Source organism: Ranitomeya variabilis, chromosome 7 (assembly GCF_051348905.1).
Source record: "Ranitomeya variabilis isolate aRanVar5 chromosome 7, aRanVar5.hap1, whole genome shotgun sequence".
NCBI classification, from domain to species: Eukaryota; Metazoa; Chordata; class Amphibia; order Anura; family Dendrobatidae; genus Ranitomeya; species Ranitomeya variabilis.
In genome coordinates, this window is record NC_135238.1 from 239,886,352 (window position 1) to 239,903,300 (window position 16,949).

The 16,949-nt window shown below is 48.5% G+C and overlaps 1 protein-coding gene across 3 annotated transcripts in view; it reads right to left on the bottom strand.

The window, feature by feature from the left end:
• The window catches only part of LOC143784730 (uncharacterized), a 73,842-nt gene extending 67,455 nt beyond the window's left edge, over positions 1 to 6,387 (bottom strand). For all 3 annotated transcript variants that reach the window (XR_013217882.1, XR_013217881.1, XM_077273296.1), the window contains exon 1: positions 5,886 to 6,387. The gene's annotated coding sequence lies outside the window, so the exon portion shown is untranslated. The remainder of the gene's footprint in view (positions 1 to 5,885) is intronic.
• Between the last annotated feature and the right edge of the window lie 10,562 nt (positions 6,388 to 16,949).

Below are 16,949 nucleotides of genomic sequence, written 5' to 3' on the forward strand. Positions count from 1 at the left end.
CTGGAGGTTATATCAGTACTGGAGCGTTATAAGAGGGGCTGATATCAGTCACATATGGTGTAATGTCTGGGGGTTATATCAGTACTGGAGCGTTATAAGAGGGCTGACATCAGTCACATATGGTGTAATGTCTGGGGGTTATATCAGTACTGGAGCGTTATAAGAGGGGCTGACATCAGTCAGTCCTGTCCATCACCCGGCTCTGTGTAGGACGCGCTCTGGGGTCTGATGACATATAACCCCATTGTTCTTCAGTCGCTCCTGTGATGTCACATCCCGGATTACAGTCGCTCATGTTGTGATTATCGGGGACGATGTTGATGCCGCCATCATGTTGTGATTATCGGGGACGATGTTGATGCCGCCATCATGTTGTGATTATCGGGGACGATGTTGATGCCGCCATCTCCCGGATGAACACAAGTAACTGAGATCTGATGACTGTTCAGCAGATGATCCCCGGGATGGCAGTGAAGGACACATGTCCCTGCTGCCACCATGTCCTGGGGGTCACTGCGGAGGGAGAAGGATTACCACGTCTCGGCGTCTCACCCACTAATCTGCTTATCCAGAGGCGGCGATGCAGACGGAGACCTGGGCCCCACATCGTCCTCATCCATGGGGCTCCAAGGCTCCATTCACGCCAGCGCCTCCTACATCGTAGAAATAAAGCTCAATCACCAGAGAACAACAAGTTCTACAACTTTCTAATAAACTTTGTGCTAATTTCTTTCCATTTTGTTCCCATTTTTAGGAACTCTGCGTCTTAGCATCATTCTCTTGTAACCAGTGGTGACCTAGATTGTTACAGTTGTATCCAGCCTAGGCCAACATCAGCAGCACCCACCTCTCTGCTGTCCTGGTAGTTTGTTACAATGTATCAGGTTTGAATCCAGGATGTAAAAGGAGATGTGGGGACGAACCTTCATGTCCCCATAGGCTGGTGGATGTAGAAAATAACGATCACTGCGCTGGCTGGCCATCTGCATCACTATTGAGCTCAGTGATTGACTGCAGCAATCATGTGGGCTGTAGTCACCGCTGCAGCTTGTCAGCATAGACCAGAGCTGAGATTGTGATTTTCTAAGTCTATGAGGAAATCCCAGAAATCTGAAGGGACTTGTCATGTGCAAAAAGCGCTATTTCCCTAATAAGTTACCATTTATCTTTACCACAATTTATTCTATCGGATTTATTATCCTGCATTTTATATGCATCAGTTCATTTCATGCACTTGATATATTATGGTATTTGCTGATAGGTTTCAGCAGATCATTATCGGTGGGCTTTCTGCGGATATTTTCATTGTTACAGGTCTCTCTGGGGTCTTGTACCTATTTGTAGGCTCCAGTCCTCTTAAGTTTCAGGCGTTTATCATTGTCTTGTTTGTGTTTACAAAGAAATGTAACAATATACTTTTATACATCTGGATGCGCTCTCTCCTCTTTATTGTGTAGCTCTTTCTCAGGTTTCTGGATTGTGACCCCTCCTTCCACGCCAGGATCTCTTCTGACCTCCATCTACATCCATAAACATTAAGATGGAGTCGCCCCTCTGCAGATAGAACGGCTCCTGCTCTTCTGGGATTTCTGTAAGGTTTTGGAGACATCTGTGGAATTTTTGTCTCTTCATCCAGAAGAGCATTTGTGGGGTCAGACCCTGATGTTGGGGGGAGGCCGGGCTCACAATCTCCATTATAGGATGAGGCTGAGGTCCGGGCTCTGGGTGGCCGCCCATGTTCTCCTCCATATCTGGATGGACCTTGTGCACAGTCATGGGGGGCAGATAAGGGTCTTCCCCAAACTGTTCCCACAAAGCTGGAAGCTACAATTGTCCACAATGTCTTGTGCTGAAGATCAAGAGTTCCCATTGCTGGAGCTGAGGGTCCAAAGCCGCCCCGATAACAGCACATAGCATTATCCTCCTCCACCACCTGTATCCTCCTGGAATCCTCAAACCCAGACTCCTCCATCAGAAGCAGATAGAAAAGTGCGATCCGTCACTGCACAGGACACGTCTCCTCCAGAGTCCAGTGGTGGCGGCTTTACACCACTCCATCCGACGCTCAGCATTGTGCTTGGTGATGTACGGCTGCATGCAGCTGCTCGGCCATGAAGCTCCCAGCAGGGAGCAGGGTTTGTGCGGATACCAGAGGAGGTCTGGACTCTGCAGTTATGGGGTCAGCAGGGCGGTGGTGACATTATCGCTCCTCAGCAGTCGGCCCCCCGCTCTGTAACGTTACGGGGTCTCCACTTTGTGGCTGAGTTGCTGCGGTTCCTTCCACTTCTCAGTAATGTCACTCACAGGTGATGGGGAAGATTCAGGAGGAAGAAATGTCATGGACGGACGTGTTACCCCGATGGCTCCTATTACAGGACTGCGCTGATATCAGGGAGCTGCGCACCACCGGCCGCTCTGTCACATGGTAGTAATGGCGGCATGGGGGGCCTGAGGTTATACACTGGGTGCGGGGGGGCCTGAGGTTATACACTGGGTGCGGGGGGCCTGAGGTTATACACTGGGTACAGGAGGCCTGAGGTTATACACTGGGTGCGGGGGGGCCTGAGGTTATACACTGGGGGCGGGGGGCCTGAGGTTATACACTGGGTGCGGGGGGCCTGAGGTTATACACTGGGTGCGGGGGGGCCTGAGGTTATACACTGGGTGCGGGGGGGCCCTGAGGTTATACACTGGGTGCGGGGGGCCTGAGGTTATACACTGGGTGCGGGGGGCCTGAGGTTATACACTGTGGATGAGGGGGGCCTGAGGTTATACACTGGGTGCGGGGGCCCTGAGGTTATACACTGGGGGCGGGGGGCCTGAAGTTATACACTGGGTGCGGGGGCCCTGAGGTTATACACTGGGTGCGGGCCTGAAGTTATACACTGGGTGCGGGGGCCCTGAGGTTATACACTGGGTGCGGGGGGCCTGAGGTTATACACTGGGGGCGGGGGGGCCTGAAGTTATACACTGGGGGTAATGGGACTGAAGGTGAGGTTAGAGCTGATGGATTGGGATGGGCGGCCCTGTACTTTTCTCCGTGCAGAGTACAGTATTTACTGCTGATAGCTGTGTGCAGTGGTCTCCTAACAGAACAGGGGGACACGTAGCCCCTGGCTCCTCAGCTAGGTCCAGTGTGGATTTATGGCCTCATTTCTCGCTATGTGGGCGCAGACCCCGGCACGGCGGTGACATCTTCTGGGCTTAGCTCACTATATAATGGAGAGCTGATAATAGGTGGACTCACGGCGTCCCCCCGACCTGTCACCTCTACACTCTCACATGTATCTCGCCGTGACTTCAGCCACATCTACTATATAATTACAGATTCTGGACCATCCGGAGGTGGAGGAGCCGTAACCATGCAGAATGGAGGCACGGGACGGACTGCGCTGGTCTGTGAGGTGTGGTCCCATGGAATCTCACTATTAACCCTTCGCCTACAGAAGATCTGATAATCCGGCACAGATCCGCAATATAAGGCTGGGGTCACACGTGCGAGTGTCTCTCATCAATAATACCCGGCACTGCCGCCGGCACTCAGGACCGGAGCGTGCGGTTACATGTATTTCTATGCAGCTGAAGGCTCCGGTGCGGACCACCGTCAGCAGTGCTGGGTATTGAGGCGAGAGACTCGCACGTGTGACCCCGGCCTTAAGTGAAATGTCTCACTGAAATGCCCTGGCTTTTAGTCATGTTTTATAATCCAGAATGTTTGATAATCTGGCACCTGTCATGTTTTAAAGGAATTTGTATTAAAGTAAGTCATCATTGTTTCTTCGTATATCATGATGGCGGCAGTGTACCGGGCCCGCTGGCGCTTCGGGTCGTGCTGGGTCGGGAGATTTAACCCCTCATCCTCGCTCCGGGGCCCCAGTCACTTCTTCTATAAGGAAGCAACAGGCCAGGATCAAGCGCAGATAATAAGTGGAGGCGGGAAGCGGTGATTTAAGTTTGAGGATGATCCTCATCACACATCACGAGCGCGAGTCCCAGGAATCACCCATAAACACAGCACAGGCCCCTGTAAGAACTCGGCACAGGATTCTGCACGTTCACACTGCACCGCACCTGCAGCTCCGCACACGGAGAGCTAACGCTGCACACAATCTCCGGCACCCACAAATTATCATCTGCTCCTTTCTCAATATATACAAGTCCCATCGCTCACCGTCCATTTACCAACCTCCATATAAAGCTGCTTAGGCTCCGTGCACACCGCGGCTTTACCAGGTGGATTCTGGTGAGAAAACTGCCAGAAAAAAAACTGAAAATGCTTAAGAATGAACATTTCTATGGAAAAACCACTCATTGTTCACATGTTCGGGCTTTTGGACGTCTTCACACTTCAGGTGTCTAAGAGATTTCGTTATGGTACAAGTCAATGGAAAAGCTAAAAAAATGCACAGAAGACGCTCGGATGTCTTCCACGGTTTTGATATGTTGCGGTTTCTTCACTATTCAATGGAATGAAAAAATTACCGAAAAACAACAGTAAAAGAGATGTCACAAAACCCATGGGGAGACCCTTCAAAAAGCCGCCGGAGGCCAGAGCCCCCCAATAAACACTCCGGAAACCATCGAAAAGACGTCTCAGGAAAAGAGCGCCAGAGTTTCCTGCGGCCGGTTCGTCTGACGCCGCGGTCACACAGCCTGAGTTTACCGATAAATCATCACATCCATCCAAACAGACAAGAAAGGCAAATCACAAACTCTGCAGCCTCGAAATGAGCAAAGGGCTGGAAACGGGCAGCGGGGCTAATCCCCCTGGGCCGGCGCGTGCTGTGCAGTGCGGGGCCACGGGCGTAACTATAATAAGTGCAGGGGTTGCAATCACAGCCGTGCCCTGGGGCCCCAAAACGCCCTTTGGCCACATGAATAGACCAATACTATTAAGGACTTGCAATAATTGGGGGCCCCGTTGGAGCCTTTGCATTGGGGCCCATGAGTTTGAAGCGACGCCGCTGCTGGGGCTGCTCTGACCCCTGTATACATTGTATATACCAGTGTATTACAGTCCAGCCCGGTGCACCACGCCAGCAGCGGCCATTACCGGGTGCACGGACAGAACGAGCTCAGTGGATACATATATACATCACTCGTGGTCGTCAGTGTCTGCGCCTCCTGCACGGGTGGCCGCTGCATTGTGAGGACGGTAACATTAGCCATTGTTTTCATGTAACACGAGGCAGCGAGACAATGACGGCTCCAGTGTCAATATCTCCTAGACAATGCCTGCAGTCATTTAAAGGGCAAGTAGCCCCGGACTGGATCACTGGCCCATCGCTGCGACACTTTACCAAGTCTTCATCTGCAACATGATAAAAGCCTCCGAGCGGCTGCAAAGTTTGTAGGAGCAGAATAACGGCGTCCCCTGTGGCTGCGAGCCAGCTACATCCGATCACCGGCAGCGGGACGCAGGCGACATCTCGCTCGCAGCTCCGCTCCTGTCACGTACTGAAGAGCGTCACCGTAAATTATAACTACTGACGGGCGGTAAATTCATAATCGCTTTGTCTCCGGCGCACAATGATCCCCTCTGGCAAAGCGAAAAAACAAATTCTTCCCATTTTTTATGATCCTTTGTCACAAAAAGAACCTTGGGAGAAAAGAAAACCCTACAAAATCCTTGTTCCCAATAATGACAGGAGCCCACAACGCCCCGGCATTAACCCTCTGCGTGCTCGGGGCATACGTCTCCAGCCTGCAGCATTGTTAGGTATCCACCAGCCCCAGGGCCCCCGGGTCACAGCGACGTCCCGGCCCGGCAGAGTTGGGTTACCCCAGGGTCACCGCACAATGGCGTCATGTGATTGTGACCAATGTCCCGGGGGTCTCACCATAAAATAGGGCCCAGTGCGGATGTGTTCACACCCCCTGCTTACCATTCTCAGAAGAGCGGGGTGTTCCGGTCATTCTGCGGTGTCGCCCCCATCATCTCGCAGTCCGGCTGGGAATTCTGCATATTCCGGGATGCGGGGAGCATTGTTCTGCAGATGGTGGTACCTGCTGGGGGTCTCTGTGCTCACAATGACTGTGCGGCGGTGGGTGTGTAGTCAGGGTGTGTGTCGGGGTCCCTGTGACTCCTGCGGATGTCCGTTCCTATAGGTGGGGTGCACATTGGGGCAGGGTGCGGGGCAGGGTGCAGGTGCGGGGCAGGGTGCAGGTGCGGGGCAGGGTGCAGGTGCGGGGCAGGGTGCAGGTGCGGGGCAGGGTGCGGGGCAGGTGTGCGGCCTCTACCTGGATATTGTGTGTGTCAGGCTCCCGGCCGCTTCTTTGTGTGCGGGCTCTGCAGAAGCTGGCTTTGCATTGACAATCAGCCTGGAGCTGCCCCCTCCTCCTCCTCCATCACTGCTCACTCCCCTCCTCCTCCCTCTCTGCTCTGTCCCTATGAATCAGCTCTGCCTCCCTCGCTCGCTCATCTTCCAGAGAGGGTCCAGCTACACTGGCAGCCCTTTTGGTTTCATTGGTGGTCATGGAAACGGGGGCAGGGAACCATGGCGGGGTACCCGGGCCGTCACATGAGCTGCCATGAATGACTGTACCGCATCATCACTGCAGCAAGGACCGTGCGGACTGCACAGCCCAGATGTACGGACTGGGGTCTAGGGACAGGTGGGGGTCCTCGCCCATTATTAGGGACGACGATGGTAACATTCTGTAACACCAGCATGGTCTGTGGTGCTGTACAAGACAGAAAACCCTCAAGTTTCAAAGAGAAAATCCTGGACTCAAAAGCTAACAATCTACCGGGGAGGAGGGAGGACATGAGGCAGCCATGCTGGACCAGGGGAGTATACAAACCTGGACCAGTGACACCAGTGTCAGGAGCAGTGGGCCCAAAATCCGACCAACTATTGTGAGAATCTTGTGGAAGGAGATCCCAAACGTCTAACCCAAGTCATTCAGCGTAAGGGCAATGGTACCAAATACTAATGAAATGGATGGGAACTTTTGACTTTGCAGAAAGTAATAAAAATGCCTTAAAACATTCTCTGTCACTCATTATTCTGGCATTTGGCAAATAATAATAATTATGGTAATCCTAATTGTCCTAAAGCGGGAAAGGTTGATTCTGATTTCATGTCAGATATTGAGAAAAACCTGCAGATGTGTCTTTATATACAGTTAGGTCCATATATATTTGGACAGTGACAACATTTTTCTAATTTTGCTTCTAGACATTACCACAATGAAATTTAAACAAAACAATTCCGATGCAGTTGAAGTTCAGACTTTCTGCTTTCATTTGAGGGGATCCACATTACAATTGGATGAAGGGTTTAGGAGAGCAGAGCTCCTGCTTGTAAAATTATTTAACCCCTTCTGATGGATTTACATCGTGGGACTTGACTGTAACGACGGAAGGTATGGGATATTGTTTTTTTTAATTTTAACTTTGTTTCAGGTGCCAAGTGTCTTCAATTGGATTGAGAGTATAATAAACTATTACAACACCCTGTGTGTTTATTTCATTAAAATACTTTTTTCCTAATGTGTGTGTTTTTTAACCCTTTATTAATATTGGATTAATAATGGATAGGCGTCTTATTGACACCTCTCCATTAGTAACCAGGCTTAATGTCACCTTACAATAGCAAGGTGACATTAACCCCTTATTACCCCATATCCCACCGCTACAGGGGAGTGGGAAGAGAGAGGCCAAGTGCCAGAATAGGCGCATCTTCCAGATGTGCCTTTTCTGGGGTGGCTGGGGGCAGATGTTTTTAGCCAGGGCGGGGGCCAGTAACCATGGTCCATCTCTAGGCTATTAATATCTGCCCTCAGTCACTGGCTTTACCACTCAGGCGGAGAAAATTGCGCGGGAGCCCACGCCAATTTTTTCCGCCATTTAACCCTTTATTTTAGCAGCTAGAGCCCCCAAATTTTACACATACACACTTCTAACATTAGTAGTGTGGAATATGCAAAAAAAAAAAAAAAAGGGATTTGCAATGGTTTACTGTGTGTAATCATGTCTCCTATCCTGTCGGGTTTGGAAAGGAGAGAGCAAAAGCCGGCAATTGAATTACTGGCTATTCTGCTATCTAATGCTGTATTAAATATAAATATATATATATCTACCTATACTATGTGTAGACATTTATTTTATCTGTTCTATTCTATCCTATCAGTGTGATTTTACTGTACATCGCACTGAATTGCCGACTTTTCTATAGAACACCGCTGCGTATTTCTCGCAAGTCACACTGATGGTCCGTGTGTAATCCGTTTTTATCTCGCACCCATAGACTTGCATTGGTGATTCTCGGCCAAGATACGCTGACAATCGCAGGATCCTGAATACGGCCAAGAAAACAACGGATAATAGGAGCTGCCCCATAGATTAACATTGGGCCGAGTGCTATGCGATTTTTTTTATCGCATTGCACTCGTCCGTATTATGGTCTAGTGTGACTCCGGCCTTAATCACCCTTGCAACAGTCTCAGAAAACTTCTCCAAACTCCTTCTCATATAAACACCTCACCTCCAAGCCATGCAGCATAAGCTAGCTCTGACATGAGAGCTCAGACTCCCAGAGCTCCCGACATGGCCGATTAACCCCTGTTCTGCCAAAAGAAATTAACACATTTAAAAGGAAGGTGAAGTGTTTCTTTTCAGCGCAGGAGTAAGAGCGACGCTGCGGTCTTCTGGCTCCTTTTTGTTGCGGTAACCCTGTGACAGGTGCGAGAGTGTTAGAGGGGAGGCCACAGAGCAGGAGGTTGCAGTAGACGAGGCAGGAGATGATGAGGGCATGCAGTACGGTTTTTGCAGATTCTTTTGTTGAGGAATGCACAGATTCGGAGATATTTATGAACTGGAGTTGGCAGGAAGTAGAAAGGGCTTGGATATGTGGTTTGAAGGAGAGATCTGAGTCAGGATTACCCCGAGGCAGCGACCTTGTGGGACTGGGGAGAGTGGGCAGCTATTTACTTTGATGTACTGTATGCAAACCTGATCAAGAACTACAGAAAACATCTGACCTCTGTAATTGCAAATAAAAGCTTTCTGGACCAAATATTAACTTCTTCAAGACCTTGCCCTTTTTTGTTTTTGCGTTTGTTTTTCACTCTCCTTCTTCCCAGAGTCATAACTTTTTTTTTTTTTTCCGTCACTACGGCCATATGAGGGCTTGTTTTTTGCGGGACGAGTTGTACTTTTGAACAACACCATTGGTTTTACCATACCGTGTACTAAAAGTGGGAAAAAAATTCCAAGTGCGGTGAAATTTCTAAAACTCAGCTGCCATTATGATTGTCCAGGTCATTACGAGTTCATAGACATCAAACAACATGTCTAGGTTCTTTTTTATTTAAATGGTGAAAAAAATCCACAGTTTGTTAAAAAAAAACAATTGCATCATTTTCCGAGACCAGTAGCATTTCCATTTCTCGTGATCTCGGGCTTGGTCAGGGTTAGTTTATTGCGTGCCGAGCTGACGTTTTTATTGATACCATTTTGCTGCAGATACGTTTTTTTTGATCGCCCGTTATTGCATTAAAATGCAATGTTGCGGCGACCAAAAAAAACAACGTAATTCTGGGGTTTTTAATTTTTTTTCCTTTTATGAGGTTTAGTGATTGGGTTAATTCTTTTTTAGACTGATAGATCGGGTGATTCTGAATGCGGCGATATCAAATATGTGTATGTTTATTTTTTTTATTGTTTTATTTGTAAAAATATTTTTTTTTTTTTGGCATGCCTCAATAGCCTCCATGAGAGACTAGAAGCTGCCATGGCCTGATCGGCTCTGCTACATAGGGGCGATGATCAGATCACCTGTATGCAGCAGAATTGCCTGGTGGTCGGCGCTCATAGCAGTCCAGCATCCACAACCATAGAGGTCTCCAGAAGAACTCAGGTTGTCATGCTGACCCATTGGTGACCCACAATCACATGACGGGGGTCACCGATGGCGGGATTTCCGGTGTGCTTGCCGGAAGCGAGTGTTAAATGCCGCTGACAAGAGTTTGACAGCCGCATTTAATGGGTTAATAGCCGTGGGTGGATCGCGATTCTACTCGCGGCTGTTCCAGGCACGTCAGCTGTTCAAAACAGCCGGAGCCCACATCAAAGGAGGTGACACGACATGCGCAGTACTAGTACGTGAAGGGGTTAATTATTTAAAAATCCTACAATGTGATTTTCTGGCTTTTATTTTTAGAATGTGTCTCTCACAGGTGAAGTGTACCTACGATAAAAATTACAGCCCTCTCCATTCTCTGTAGGTGCGAAAACTTGCAAAATCGGCAGTACAAAAATACAAAGAAAAAAAACACAAAAATGGAGCTTGGTTTAAGTTGGTATACGTGCGGCACATAAACGCATGTTCACTTTGGCCATAAAGCAGGGACAAAGTTGTTGAGAAGTACAAGTCAGAGTTGGGTTATGAAAAAAAAAAGATCTCTTCCAGTCTCTGATGATCCCCAGAGCACCATCAAATCCATTATCATGAAATGGAAGGAACATGGTGCCAGAACAAACATGTTAAGGGCGGACGCTCACCAAAACTCTGAGCCTGGGCAAGGAGGGCATTAATCAGAGAGGCAGCACAGAGACCGAAGGTAACAATGAAGGAGCTGCAGAGTTCCCAAGCCGAGACTAAGACCATAAGGCCACAGTAAGCCGTACACTACTTAGAGGCGGCCTTTATGGAAGAGTGGGCAGAAAAAAAGCCTTTACTTACACACAAAAATTGTAAAACTCTTTTTGTGTTTGCCAAAAGACATGTGAGAGACTCCGCAACTGTATGGAGGAAGGTGCTGTGGTCAGAGACCAAGATTGAACTTTTTGGGCACTAAGGTATACACTATGTCTAGCACCAAAACAACACAGCTCATTATCCCAAGAACACCATCCCCACAGTGAAACATGGTGGTGGCAGGATCAGTCTGTGGAGATGTTTTTCAGCAACAGGGTCAAGGAAAATGATCTGAGTCAAGGGGAAGATGGATGGTGAGAAATAGAGATATTTTGGAGCAAAACCTGTTTCAGGCTGTCAGCGATTTGAGACTGGGATGGAGATTTACGTTTCAGCAAGTCAATGATCCAAAGCATACTGCTAAAGCAACACTCGAGCGGTGGAAGGGAAACGTGTAAATGTTCTGGAGCGGCCGAGTCACAGCGCAGACCTTCATCCAATGGAGACGTGAAGATTGCTGTTCTCCAGAGGAAACATCTAACCTGAAGGAGCTGGAGCAGTTTTACCCTGAGGAGTGGGCAAAAATCCCAGTGGACAAGATGTGGAAAATCAAAGAAACTTATCAAAAGCGACTTACATCTGTAATTGCCGTAAAAGGAGGCTCTACAAAGTACTGAATTAAGGGGGTGAATAGTTATGCACAGTGAAGTTTTCAGTCATTTTGTTCTATTTATTGTTTGCTTCACAATAAAAAGAAAACCAAATGTTCACAGGTGTCGTTATCTTCTGTACATGAACTGATGTAAAACCTAAAAAACAGGGAAATTCTAGGTTATGAGGTAGCAAAACACGTAAAATGCCAAGGGGGCGAATACTTTTGCAAGCCACTGTACATCAAAAATCAAAAAACAAGGAGTACTTCTTGTCACAAAAATCTATTAATTTTATTCTAGACTCACTAAAAACACAACTGCATAAATAATTGTTCAAGAACCAGGTAAACAGCACGAGTTGGTGAGAAAAGAAAAAAATGTTCTTACACATAGCTGGGCCACTAAAGATTAAACGGACAGAATATCAAGATTACCAAAATCAAACTGCAAAATTTCCAATGTTCCAAATAGCCGGAGCATCATCTCACTCTCCTATTGGCCCCAACATGAGTTTTACGAGTTGTTGTGAATTCTTCCTCAGGAAACAGTTCATAAACCCCTGAAGAAGCGTTCATAATAAAAGGCGAAACGTATCATCTTGGTTTTCAGACCATGTGACTCCCTTTTGGGGAAAAAAAATGGATAAAAAAACAGACATGCAAATTTAAAGGGATCCAATGTTTTCCAGACTTTAATGTATAATAAAGGAGATACATTCAGCTTCCATTTTTTACAGAACGAAGGGTTGCTACGGATTAGGCTATTTCGATCCATTAACCCCTTGAGTTGACATATTTATTGATACCATGTTGGGGTACATAGGATATTTTCCTTACTTTTTAATGCATATTTTGCAGCGACCAAAAAACGGCGGCGCTGGCATTTACCGTATGGGTTACTTAATTTTAGATTTTGATAGATTGGACTTTAAGGGCATGTTCACACTTTGCAGATTTTGCTGCGGATTTTTCCGCAGCGGATTTGGAAAAACCGCATTGAAAAACCACTGCGGTTTTCCCTGCGGTTTCTTCTGCGGATTCCTCTGCGGGTTTTCAACAGCACTTTCCTATTGGTGCATGTTGAAAACCGCTGCGGAATCCGCAGAAAGAAGTGACATGCTCCTTCTTTTTTTCCGCAGCAATTCCGCGCGGTTTTTAAAGGGATTTTCCGCAAAGTGGGCACAGCGGTTTTTGTTTTCCATAGGGCAACATTGTACTGTACCCTGCATGGAAAACTGCTGCGGATCCGCAGCGTCAAATCCGCTGCGGATCCGCAGCAAAAACCGCAAAGTGTGAACATAGCCTAACAGATATGGTGATGCCATAAAGGTCTATTTTTGTAATGTATTTATTTTTAATAGGGGAGGAAGGTGTGATTTTAATTTTATTTGTAATTTATATATGTAGTATGTAATATATCTGTATTGCTTCCCTTTTTTCACTCCCTTTGGGCCTGATCACTTGTACAATATCTTACAATACAAGAGTAAGATGCCTCTGCGCCCCCAGGAGTGTCAATATTGCAGCCATGGGGGTCTACCATCCGGCTGTCATTACAACCCATCAGTGGTATGGCTGTTGGGCACCCCTGGGACCACCTTAAATGCCACTTTAAGAATAACTGTAGCATTTAAGGTGGCTAAGAGCAGCTCTGATTGCTGCTGGCACAGGCAGATGCCGGCTGTGTAACGCAGCTCCTGAGCCGGCACATACACCCGCACTGGACATGTGATGTCCATGTAGAGCAGAGATCAGGAAGGGGTTAATACACTGGTCCAAAGGGAAATTGTCACGATATGGTATGAAATATCATAAGTTAGTTTTCTTGCTAGCATGCGGGGGCTAAACCCCCCCCCCCCTCTCTCTGGTTCTCTTTCCTTCCCTGTGTTTCTATCTGTCTGTGTAGAAGAGCTTGCCTTGTGGGGGAGTTTTATTGACGAAAGGTATTTACGACTAGCATAGCTGCAAGAGAAATTTGTGTTAGCAGGAACTGTTAGAGAAACTTCTAGAATCATGAAAATCCTTTGTTCTGTTTTTGAAAGATATTATGCAAACCGTTTAAGTTACGAACACCAAAATATATCGTCATAATCACACTCGGAGGATCTACGCATCACTATAATCACAGGCATGTAGCTCCATCTGGTGAAGAAGTAGGGATTTTTCAGTCAGTGTGCGTGACAAATAGGACTTGTTTGGTCTCGTCGGAGTGCCCACGGTACTGCGAGATGAACGATGGGTATGGTGCGATTATTTTATGCTCTGTAGCGAAGTTACGGGCATCAGATATATTTAATGCCCAGTTAGTGAAACCGAAGAGGTAGGAGGAGTTGGAAAACCAAGCCCTTTCTGTGAGGTCACAGACTGTAGGTTTTAAGTGCTGGCAGGCATCCAAGAGAGCAGAGTTGTGAGTTTTTTTACCTGAAGCGACCAGACTGCGAGTGCCAATGCACTGGGATAGATGGAAAGCTCCTAGCCTGTTGCCTGCAATGCAATGATCTGAGAATATGTGAGTGTTATCTTTTCTTCATTTAATCCTTTTATTTTTATAATTACCTTGTACATATTTGCAATTGTCTCATTTGTAACATCTTTGTAAAATATTTTTATAAACACTGCCTAAAAATCATTTATGGGGTATATTATTTAATACTAGTTCGTTCTTCCTGCCCTAAACCGTACCCTGTCTCTGAAGGGAATTACGCTACTGTTTTTTTGGGGTTTGCTCCAGACCCGTTCAATTGGAGCTGGTGGCAGCGACCGTGTGCCAGCTTTTGGGGGTCCCTGTAGCGACTGCGGCTTGATAATTATTGTTCCTGCCTGAGTGGGAGTAGTTATCGCGTCGCGGCAGTGCACCCAATAGCCAGTACATAGCAGGCAGCGTTTCTGGCGACTAATCACCCTAGGTGCAGTACCTAATCTGACCTGAGAGAAAGGGGGGCGCCAGAGAGCTGCAAGGTTTAAGTGGAACTGCAAGCGGGATATACACAAATCCCTGCAGTTCATGGTATACTAAAGAGCAGTGGGATACCTAAAATAAGCCCCTGCTGTAAACAAGAGGTCAATAGCCTCGTGTGTGTTTTTTTTCATCACATTGTGGCAGTGGAGGGATAACTAGGATAAGCCCCCTGCACATGTGATAGCCGTCTGTTGGTCTAAAGTCACCCCAATCCGTGACATATTGTAGGCAGCGGCTAAGGGATCTTGACAATTGGTGACAGTCACGGTGTGAATCGTGACATATTGGTGGCAGCGGTGGGATATTAGAGCATTAGTGATTTGGTTTGAGCAATCATTCCTCTCACTAAAAACTTGCAGAAAGTTCTTGCGAGAACTCTGCGCAAATAAGTTTGGAGAACGAACTCAGTGTTTATTAGTTGTGAGACAATTGTGTACTGGTGATTATCCCCTCCCTTTTTCTTCGTTTTTCTATCCTATCTTTTATTTGGCAACCATGGTTGTGCTGGGAGAAACCTTTTATAAGAAGCAGTCCAAGGACACTCTTATGGCCTTGTGCATGTCACAGCAGATTGACTGTACAAACAAAACCAAGGCTCAAATGGTCGCTGAACTGGTGCAATTTGAAGTAGACCAAGCCAGGCCACAGAGCCCAGAGGCCGCAGAAGCCGGCACAAGCGAACATGGTGCTGCAGCAGAGGTCCAACCACTGAATACGGGCCCTACTGGCAACCAGGGGGGTGCAGACCACCTCCTGCAGCTGGCTCTGCAACAATGCTCTGCAGATGACCTGGACCGACGTCTGCAGCTGATTCAGCAATACCGGCAGGAGGCCGAGGCCCGAGCCGAGCGAGAGGCCCAAGCGCAGCGGGAGCACCAGCTGCAGATGGCCCGACTGCAAATGCAGGGGTTGTCCCAGTCCGGTCGTGAGCCCAGCAGCGCTCAGACACCAAAGCCCCGGCCCGACCACTTTCCTGTTATGGAAAAGGATGGGGACTTGGACACTTTTCTGCGGGCCTTTGAGAAAGCCTGCAGACAGTACCAGCTGCCTACACAAGAATGGGCACGGTACCTTACACCAGGGCTGAGAGGAAAAGCTCTGGAGGCGTTTGCCGCCCTCCCTCAAGAACAAGATGGTGACTATGAGGCCATCAAGCAGGCTCTGATAGCCAAGTACCAGCTTACACCCGAGGTGTACCGTAAAAAGTTTCGGACCCTCCTACGTGGCCCACACGACAGTTACAGTGATGTGGTGCATAGACTGGGGACCCACTTTGACCAGTGGACCCAAGGACTGTCAGTGACCACCTTTGCACAGCTGCGAGACCAGTTCTTCCGTCTTTGCCCAACTGAAGTGCGACAGTTCGTGATGGACAGAGAACCCAACGATGTGACGAAAGCAGCGCAGATTGCCGATGCCTATGAGGCCAACCGTAGATCGGAAGTGCGGAAGCCAGTCACCACCAGCTGGAGAGGGGGTAAGCCTGCAGCCAACGCCGGTACCCCTGCCAGCCAACACACCAGAGGTCCTGTCCCCGTGGCCAACAGCACCAGGCCTACCACCGAACTTCGCCAGTGTTACCACTGCAGGCAGACTGGACACCTCAGTCACCAATGTCAAGCCAAGCAGAAGAACCCCTCATCCCAGGCCCCAGGGCCTAATGCAGCTGTTCTTTTGGTGGGTGGTGTGGTTGGGAGGGTGTGTGACAACGTACAGCCCGTCACTGTGGGAGGTCGTGTTGCTACCGGCCTCAAGGACACCGGGGCTGAACGAACCCTCATCCGACCCGAACTGGCGGCCCCTGAAGAAATCATTCCGGGGAAAACCCTAACTGTCACTGGGATTGGTGGCATCAGCTGTCCCTTACCGATGGCCCGGGTTTTTATTGATTGGGGTGCCGGGAGCGGGGTGAAAGAAGTGGGGCTGTCTGATAATTTGCCCACTGATGTTTTGTTGGGGACTGATTTGGGGAGGTTGTTTGCATACTACGTCCCTGACACCCCTCCCCAATCTGCTAATAAGGGTAACGTTAACCCTGATGATGATGATGATGATGATGGGAAATCGCATGTGTTACCTGACCATGCTTTATCTTGTAGTGATGCATCTGCTAACCATTTTTTCCCTAGGATTGATGGTGAAAATGCTGTACCTGTGCCAACTGTATCTGATAATGATGTTTCTGTGAAAGTTGATGTGTCCATAGGTACAGGAGTGCTCAGCCACGTCGCTCCGCGGAGTGAGACGGCTGAGGAACCCCTAGCAGGGGCAAGTGTCGGTGCTACAAGAAATGGGGAAATACATGGGAACCGTGAGGAAGTGGATGCCATGCAATTGACCAGTGCCACCGAGGAAGGTAACTGGCCCATAAGTAGCAATGCTCCTGAGGTAATGGGGGTGGATGGGGAGGTAGAGCCCATAGCAGCGTCGGCTGTTGGGTCTGTAGAAATCCCCGGGGAGACAGCCTACATAGCTGCTGTCACCCGCAGTCAGAGTGCCCGGAACGCAGATAACTGTTTGCCTCCCGGACCCTCCTCAGTCATCAGAATGACTGAACCAGAGGTGGACCCAGAGCAGGTCCCAGAGGGCTCCCGTGGGGAAGGGACCCTGACGTCGCTTCTGGCTTCCCCTAGCCAGGAGTTTCAGGCCGCTCTGCACACAGATGCGAGCCTAGAGAGTTTGAGACAACTCGCCG